This window comes from Rhinoraja longicauda, chromosome 42 (genome assembly GCF_053455715.1).
Source record: "Rhinoraja longicauda isolate Sanriku21f chromosome 42, sRhiLon1.1, whole genome shotgun sequence".
NCBI lineage: Eukaryota > Metazoa > Chordata > Chondrichthyes > Rajiformes > Arhynchobatidae > Rhinoraja > Rhinoraja longicauda.
Window position 1 is genome coordinate 9,035,121 of NC_135994.1, and position 10,191 is coordinate 9,045,311.

Sequence of the window (10,191 nt, forward strand, 5' to 3'; positions counted from 1 at the left end):
ATGCTGGAGTAACTCAGCGGGTCAGGCAGCATCTGTGGGGAACATGGATAGGTGACGTTTCACAGAGTGCTGGAGTAACTCAGCGGGTCAGGCAGCATCTGTGGAGAACATGGATAGGTGACGTTTCACAGAGTGCTGGAGTAACTCAGTGGGACAGGCAGCATCTGTGGAGAACATGGATAGGTGACGTTTCACAGAGTGCTGGAGTAACTCAGCGGGTCAGGCAGCATCTGTGGAGAACATGGATAGGTGACGTTTCACAGAGTGCTCGAATAACTCAGTGGGACAGGCAGCATCTTGGGAGAGAGGGAATGGGTGACGTTTCGGGTCGAGACCCTGAAAAAGTCTGAAGAAGGGTCTCGACCCGAAACGTCACCCATTCCTTCTCTCTTTAAAAGAGATTTGGGCAGTTAAATGGATCGGGAAGGTTTAGAGGGTGATGGGCCAAACGCAGGCAATAGCACAAGGCTAAAGTAAGGGAAAAAACAGAAATTAAAAGCAGAAAACGCTCACACCTGAGCTGGCAGCCATGTTAACATGGTGGGCCGCCCGGCAGCCATTTTGAATGAGTTAAGTGCGACAACCACCCACATCCATTAACAGCCCTGTTACGGCAGCGGTTTTGAACCAATGGAACAGAAAGATTAAAAAGATGGCTTGAAAACAGAAAGCAGAGTTTAATTGTGGGACTGTTTTGCTTTTACTTTTCGAGAAGCCACAACAACAAATTGAGTAATAGCATGAAATGATAGAGAGTTAATGGGAAACATTTGTCCAATCCAAAGGTCCCTGTGTATATTTGTTCTGGACACGCACTGCAATACCCTGCAGACATCCGGGCAGCACATGGAGCGCAGCGGTAGAGTTGCTGCCTCACGGCGCCAGAGACCCGGGTTCCATCCTGACTTTGGGCGCTGTCTGTACGCAGTTTGTACGTTCTCCCCGTGACCTGCGTGTGTTTTCTCCGAGTGCTCCGGTTTCCTCCCACACTCCAAAGACGTACAGGTTTGTAGGTTAATCGGCCCCTCTGTAAAATGCCTCTAATGTGCAGGGAGTGGATGAGAGAGTGGGATAACACAGAACTAGCGGGAACTGGAGATCGATCACTGATCGGCACGGACTCGGTGGGACAATTTACACTTACACCGAGCCAATTAACCGACAAACCCGCACGTCTTTGGAGTGTGGGAGGAAACCGGAGCGCCCGGAGAAAACCCACGCAGGTCACGGGGAGAACATACAAACTGCGTACAGACAGCGCCCGAAGTCAGGATGGAACCCGGGTCTCTGGCGCCGTGAGGCAGCAACTCTGCCACTGCACCACCGTGCCACTCCGGTAATCCAGGCGCTCCGGTTTCCTCCCACCCTCCAAAGACGTGCAGGTTTGTGGGTTAATTAGCTTCTGTATATTGCCCCCTAGTGTGTGTGGGATAGTGTTAGTGTGCGGGGATCGCTGGTCGGCGCGGACTCGGTGGGCCGAAGGGCCTGTTTCCACGCTGTATCTCTAAGCTGAACTAAAGGTGGGATTGGAGCTGGGAAAATCAGATAATGACACATCCATATATCCACCCCCATTATCCTCCATCTGCAAACTCCACAGAGCAAAAGAAAGCAAAGGGCACAGCATGACCTCATGAAGTACGAGCGACCAGCACTCCACTAGTTAGGCCAGGGTACTCAAACACTCAGGTAGTGTTTCAAACTACATCCTCTGGCTAAATTACAAGTACAGAGGGAGACACAGAGGGAGAAACACACCCAGATATAGAGAGAGACACATAGAGTGACAGACAGACAGAGATAGCCAGAGTGCTGGAGTAACTCAGCAGGTCAGGCAGCATCTCTGGAGAGAAGGAACGGGTGACATTTCAGGTCGAGACCCTTCTTCAGACTGGCAGAAACAGACAGACAGAGGGAGGGACGGAGGGAGGGGGAGGCAGGGGAGACGGAGGGAGAGAGGGAGAGAGAATGAGAGGGAGAGAGAGGGAGGGAGAGACAGAGACAGAGAGACAGAGAGAGAGAGAGAAACAGAGACAGCGAGGGACGGAGAGGGAGAGAGAGAGAGAGAGAGAGAGATAGAGCGAGAGACGGCGAGAGAGAGATAATATGGTGTTAAGAAGAGAGAGAGAGAGAGAGAGAGAGAGAGAGAGAGAGAGAGAGAGAGCGAGAGAGAGAGAGAGAGAGAGAGAGAGAGAGGCAGAGAGAGGCAGAGAGGGAAACAGAGAGAGAGAGAAACATAGAGACAGAGAGAGAGACACAGAGAGAGAGAGCGAGAGAGAGAGAGAGAGAGAGAGAGAGAGAGAGAGAGAGAGAGAGAGAGACAAAGGGAGAAATGGAGCGAAAGACTCACAGAGAGGGAGAACGAGAACAGATGTTAATGAAGAGAGCCAATGTGCTGCTGAGATCACTAGCATCTGTACTTCCCAGCAACAATAAGCCCATGCAAGTCCAACACCGTGTTGGCCTGACCTTGGGAGTTACACGGCTGGCTCACGTTAAAGTATTTACATCCTGACAACAGACCAGCTGCATGTGTCTGACAGATTGGCCGCAGGACCACGCTGAACGCCGGCCGGGCATGGTGATCGCGCCCTCCCCATGCCCACAGCGGCTACCCGCTGGATCACATTCACCCGGCCGTGGAACCCACCCCTCACCTCTCCGCCTGACCACCACTTCCCACCCCCCCCCCCCCCTCGATTGGGGGGTAACTATGGGGACGAGGAAGGGGAGGCAAATCAAACTGGCCAAGAGTTCACACAGGGTGCAGCGGTAGAGTTGCTGCCTCACAGCACCAGAGACCCGGGTTCCATCCTGACCACGGGTGACAATAGACAATAGACAACAGGTGCAGGAGGAGGCCATTCGGCCCTTCGAGCCTGTACGCACCGCCATTCAATGTGATCATGGCTGATCATTCTCAATCAGTACCCTGTGCCTGCCTTCTCCCCATACCCCCTGACTCCGCTATCCTTAAGAGCTCTATCTAGCTCTCTCTTGAATGCATTCAGAGAATTGGCCTCCACTGCCCTCTGAGGCAGAGAATTCCACAGATTCACAACTCTCTGACTGAAAAGGTTTTTCCTCATCTCCGTTCTAAATGGCCTACCCCTTATTCTTAAACTGTGGCCCCTGGTTCTGGACTCCCCCAACATTGGGAACATGTTTCCTGCCTCTAACCTGTCCAACCCCTTAATAATCTTATACGTTTCGATAAGATCCCCTCTCATCCTTCTAAATTCCAGTGTATACAAGCCTAGTCGCTCCAGTCTTTCAACATATGATAGTCCCGCCATTCCGGGAATTAACCTAGTAAACCTACGCTGCACGCCCTCAATAGCAAGAATATCCTTCCTCAAATTTGGAGACCAAAACTGCACACAGTACTCCAGGTGCGGTCTCACTAGGGCCCTGTACAACTGCAGAAGGACCTCTTTGCTCCTATACTCAACTCCTCTTGTTATGAAGGCCAACATTCCATTGGCTTTCTTCACTGCCTGCTGTACCTGCATGCTTCCTTTCAGTGACTGATGCACTAGGACACCCAGATCTCGTTGTACGTCCCCTGTTCCTAATTTGACACCATTCAGATAATACTCTGCCTTCCTATTCTTACCACCAAAGTGGATAACCTCACACTTATCCACATTAAACTGCATCTGCCATGCATCCGCCCACTCACACAACCTGTCCAAGTCACCCTGCAACCTCATAGCATCTTCCTCACAGTTCACACTACCACCCAGCTTTGTATCATCTGCAAATTTGCTAATGGTACTTTTAATCCCTTCATCCAAGTCATTAATGTATATTGTAAATAGCTGCGGTCCCAGCACCGAGCCTTGCGGTACCCCACTAGTTACTGCCTGCCATTCTGAAAGGGACCCATTTATCCCCACTCTTTGCTTTCTGTCTGTCAACCAATTTTCTATCCATGTCAGTACCCTACCCCCAATACCATGTGCTCTAATTTTGCCCACTAATCTCCGATGTGGAACCTTGTCGAAGGCTTTCTGAAAGTCCAGGTACACCACATCCACCGGCTCTCCCCTGTCCATTTTCCTAGTTACATCCTCAAAGAATTCCAGAAGATTAGTCAAGCATGATTTCCTCTTCGTAAATCCATGCTGACTCAGAACGATCCTGTTACTACTATCCAAATGCTCCGCAATTTCGTCTTTTATAATTGACTCCAGCATCTTCCCCACCACTGATGTCAGACTAACTGGTCTATAATTTCCCGTTTTCTCTCTCCCTCCTTTCTTAAAAAATGGGACAACATTAGCTACCCTCCAATCCACAGGAACTGATCCTGAATCTATAGAACATTGGAAAATGATCACCAATGCGTCCACAATTTCTAGCGCCACCTCCTTAAGTACTCTGGGATGCAGACCATCAGGCCCTGGGGATTTATCAGCCTTCAGTCCCATCAGTCTACCCAACACCATTTCCTGCCTAATGTGGATTTCCTTCAGTTCCTCCGTCACCCTAGGATCTCTGGCCACTAGAACATCTGGGAGATTGTGCGTATCTTCCTTAGTGAAGACAGATCCAAAGTACCGGTTCAACTCGTCTGACATTTCCTTGTTTCCCATAATAAATTCCCCTGCTTCTGTCTTCAAGGGACCCACATTTGCCTTGACTATTTTTTTCCTCTTTACATACCTAAAAAAGCTTTTACTATCCTCCTTTATATTATTGGCTAGTTTACCCTCGTACCTCATCTTTTCTCCCCGTATTGCCTTTTTAGTCATCTTCTGTTGCTCTTTAAAAGAGTCCCAATCCTCTGGCTTCCCACTCTTCTTTGCTATGTTATACTTATTCTCTTTTATTTTTATGCTGTCCTTGACTTCCCTTGTCAGCCACGGGTGCCTCTTACTCCCCTTGGAATCTTTCCTCCTCTTTGGGATAAATTGATCCTGCAACCTCTGCATTATTCCCAGGAATACCTGCCATTGCTGTTCCACCGTCTTCCCTGCTAGGGTCTCCTTCCAGTCAATTCTGGCCAGCTCCTGCCTCATGCCTCTGTAATCCCCTTTGCTATACTGTAATACTGACACTTCCGATTTTCCCTTCTCCCTCTCAATTTGTAGAGTAAAACTTATCATATTGTGATCACTGCCTCCTAATGGCTCTTTTACCTCGAGTCCCCTTATCAGATCAGGATCATTACACAACACTAAATCCAGAATTGCCTTCTCCCTGGTAGGCTCCAGTACAAGCTGCTCTAAGGATCCATCTCGGAGGCACTCCACAAACTCTCTTTCCTGGGGTCCATTACCAACCTGATTTTCCCAGTCTACCTGCATGTTGAAATCTCCCATAACCACCGTAGCATTACATTTGCGACATGCCAATTTTAGCTCCTCAATCAACTTGCTGTCTGTACGGAGTTTGCACGTTCTCCCCGTGACCTGCGTGGGTTTTCTCCGGGTGCTCTGGTTTCCTCCCACACTCCAAAGACGTGCGGGTTTGTAGGTTAATTGGCTTCTGTAAATTGTAAATTGTCCCTAGTGTGTGTAAGGTAGTGTTAGTGTGCGGGGATCGCTGGTCGGCGCGGACTCGGTGGGCCGAAGGGCCTGTTTCCGCGCTGTATCTCTGAACTAAACGAAACTACCCCGGCGATGGACACAAAGTGCTGGAGTAACTCAGCGGGACAGGCAGCATCTCTGGAGAGAAGGAATGGGTGACGTTTCGGGTTGAGACCCTTCCTCAGACTGAGAGTCCAGGAGGAGGGGCACTGGTGGGGAAGGGAGAAGGGGTTATCACTGGGCAGTGGGGACTCCTTCCCATAGAAAAACGCGCGGTTAAGAGCTCTACATCGTGGCAGACCCGACACTCGTTGAGGTGGGGGCAGAGGGGAAGATAGGCGAGGCCTCTGTTGAGGTCTGATGAGGGCCTCAACCTGAAACTTCACCCATTCCTTCTCTCCACAGATGGTGCCTGACCCGTTGAGTTACTCCAGCACTCTGTGAAACGTCACCTATCCATGTTCTCCACAGATGCTGCCTGACCCGCTGAGTTACTCCAGCACTCTGTGACTATCTTCATTGTGCCCTTTGACAGACGCAATCACTGACCAGCATGAAGTCCAGCCGCAACCTCACTGAAAAGCCACTGGTCTACAACTAGAGACTGCCCGAGCTGGAAGCTTGGTCAGGAGCGATCACACATCGAGGGCACTCTCAGGCAAGTCAACCTCCATGGGTGGTCAATGAGGCTCTTTCCCCATGTAGCTCCTGTGCCAGCACCAGCAGATGCCACGGTGGCGTGATCGAGATTGCTGATTGAAGAGAGCTGGGAAGGTTCACAATGATGGAGATCATGCCGAGCAGATCAATGCCACATGCAGCACATGGCCAAAACACATCAACCAACCTCCCTTCCATTGACTCCATCTACACCTCACGCTGCCTCGGCAAGGCCAGCAGCCCAGACCATCACACAAACCAACCTCCCTTCCATCGACTCCATCTACACCTCACGCTGCCTCGGCAAGGCCAGCAGCCCAGACCATCACACAAACCAACCTCCCTTCCATCGACTCCATCTACACCTCACGCTGCCTCGGCAAGGCCAGCAGCATAATCAAGGACCAGTCTCACCCCGGCCACTCCCTCTTCTCCCCTCTTCCATCGGGCAAGAGGTACAGAAGTGTGTAAACGCACACCTCCAGATTCAGGGACAGTTTCTTCCCGGCTGTTATCAGGCAACTGAACCGTCCTCTCACCAACTAGAGAGCGGTCCTGAATCTACCTAATTGGAGACACCAGGACTATCTTTAATCAGACGTTGCTGGCTTGACCTCGCACTAAACGTTATTCCCTTTATCCTGTATCCGTACATTGCACTGTGTCCACATTGCACCCATGCAGCGTGCAATGCACTGTGTCCACATTGCACCCATGCAGCGTGCAATGCACGGTGCCCACACTGCACCCATGCAGCATGAATGCATTGTCCACACTGCACCCATGCGGCATGAATGCACGGTGCCCACACTGCACCCATGCGGCATGAATGCACGGTGTCCGCACTGCACCCATGCAGCGTGCAATGCACGGTGCCCACACTGCACCCATGCAGCGTGCAATGCACGATGTCCACACTGCACCCATGCAGCGTGCTATGCACTGTGTCCATACTGCACCCATGCAGCATGAATGCATTGTCCACACTGCACCCATGCAGCGTGCAATGCACGGTGTCCACACTGCACCCATGCAGCATGAATGCACTGTCTACACTGCACCCATGCAGCGTGCAATGCACGGTGTCCACACTGCACACATGCAGCATGAATGCACTGTCCACACTGCACCCATGCCGTGTGCAGTGCACGGTGTCCACACTGCACCCATGTAGCATGCATGCACTGTCCACACTGCACCATGCAGCATGCAATGCACGGTGCCCACACTGCACCCATGCAGCATGCAAGGCACAGTGCCCACACTGCTCACATGCAGTGTGCAATGCACGGTGTCCACACTGCACCCGTGCAGCATGAATGCACTGTCCACACGGCACCAATGCAGTGTGCAGTGCACGGTGTCCACACTGCACCCATGCAGCATGAATGCATTGTCCACACTGCACCCATGTGGCATGAATGCACGGTGTCCACACTGCGCCCATGCAGCGTGCAATGCACTGTGTCCACACTGCACCCATGTCCAAACTGCAACAATCTCTTTTATTAACCAAAAAATAAATGAATCAATTATATGTACAATACAAAACAATACCAACAAACCCACCACCACAGTACAAAGTCAAACAAATATTCTTAAATACAAAATACACTGAGTCTTAAACAACTATATTACAATCCTTGTCCAGGATACATCCACAGCCCGCAGTGCCCAGCGGTCCCACAAATCCCCCAGGGTGCCCGTGGACAGCGCGCGGTCCCTCTCCAACACCACCCGGGCACAGACGGACGTAACCCCGGAAAAGGGGCAGGCAGCCGGCTCGGGCAGAGCCCTCTTCCCCCTGGCGCCGTGACTCGTGGATGGCCAGCTTGGCCAGGCCCAGGAGCAACCCAACCCAACCAGGACATCTTCAGCCCACCCACCCTCTCCCCTATGCACAGGGGGTCCAGAGATGAGGGTGGTGGGCGTGAAGTGCAGCCAGAAGGCAAGGAGCAGACACCCATGCAGCGTGCAATGCACTGCACCGAACACAGCAACACTGTGTGCACTTATCCACCAATGCATGTACGTCAATAAAGTGCATGCGACTCCGCATGTAACATGGCTTACAGGCACCCTGGCACACTGTGACAACCGCACACACACACGCACACACAACACAGGCACAACTAATACAACGAACCAACGTCACACCCTACACACCCTGACACACTGTACCACACACACACCCCTTACACACACACACACCACAGGCACAACTAATACACCGACCCAACGTCACACCCTGACACACTGTACCACACACACACCCCTTACACACACACACCACAGGCACAACTAATACACCGAACCAACGTCACACCCTACACACCCTGTCACACTGTACCACACACACACCCCTTACACACACACACACCACAGGCACAACTAATACAATGAACCAACGTCACACCCTACACACCCTGACACACTGTACCACACACACACACACCCCTTACACACACACCACAGGCGCAACTAATACAACGAACCAACGTCACACCCTACACACCCTGACACACTGTACCACACACACACCTTACACACACACACCACAGGCACAACTAATACACCGACCCAACAGCACACCCTACACACCTTGTCACACTGTACCACACACACCCCTTACACACGCACCACAGGCACAACTAATACACCGAACCAACGTCACACAGTACCACACACACCCCTTCACAGACAGGCACACCCCTTACACACCCACGCACCTCACATGCACTCTCCTCACACACACTCCCTTCACACTTACGCACTACGCACTTACACACAGACACCCTTACACACACACCCTTACACACACACACTTACACACACACACATTTATACACACACTTATACACAGTCACACACTTACTCACACTTACACAAACTATGCTCTCCTTAATTTCCTCTCTGATGTGTGGCGGTCCTGACCTCCCATCTACCTCATTGGAGACCCTTGTACAATCTTTACTGCACTTGACCTTGCACTAAACATTATTCCCATGATCCTGTATCTGTACAGTGTGGACAGTGGGTACAGTGTAAACTCAAAACTAACAATAAACCAAACCAAACCAAAACTGTGTGGGAAGGAACTGCAGACGCTGGTTTACACCGAAGACAAGACACAAAATGCTGGAGTAACTCAGTGGAACAGGCAGAGAAGGAATGGGGTGACCTTTTGGATCGAGACCCTTCTTCAGACGCACACAAGGTTGTGTGAAACCAAATTCAGATCAGGATTTCTTTCAACACAAGAAGTAAAAGCTCGATGCACCAGAACATGAAAGTTTAAAAAACCCATGCCATGCACGCAATCTAGCAGCACCTTAATAGTGCAACACTACAGGCCCTTCATAGAGTCACAGAGTGATACAGTGTGGAAACAGGCCCTTCATAGAGTCACAGAGTGATACAGTGTGAAACAGGCCCTTCATAGAGTCACAGAGTGATACAGTGTGGAAACTAGGCCCTTCATAGAGTCACAGAGTGATACAGTGTGGAAACAGGCCCTTCATAGAGTCACAGAGTGACACAGTGTGGAAACAGGCCCTTCATAGAGTCACAGAGTGATACAGTGTGGAAACAGGCCCTTCATAGAGTCACAGAGTGATACAGTGTGGAAACAGGCCCTTCGGCCCAACTTGCCCACACCGGCCAACAATGTCCCAGTTACACTAGTCCCACATGCCCGCGTTTGGTCCATATCCCTACCAAACCTGTCCTATCCATGTACCTGTCTAACTATTTCTTAAACGTTGGGATAGTCCCAGCCTCAACTACCTCCTCCGGCAGCTCGTTCCATACACCCACCGCCTGTTGTGTGAAAAAGTTACCCCTCAGATTCCTATTAAATCTTTTCCCCTTCACCTTAAACCCATGTCCTCTGGTCCTCGATTCCCCTACTCTGGGCAAGTTGATCAACAATCAAAGAGCATAGACCCAGGGTGTTGAATAGGGTCTGACGATAGTGGACATTCTACCCCACAGTGAG

The 10,191-nt window shown here is 51.0% G+C and overlaps 1 protein-coding gene across 6 annotated transcripts in view; it reads right to left on the bottom strand.

Annotated features, from left to right (window-relative positions):
- rbms2b (RNA binding motif, single stranded interacting protein 2b) overlaps window positions 1–10,191 on the bottom strand; it is a 181,567-nt gene that overhangs the window by 147,822 nt on the left and 23,554 nt on the right. The window lies entirely within an intron of this gene.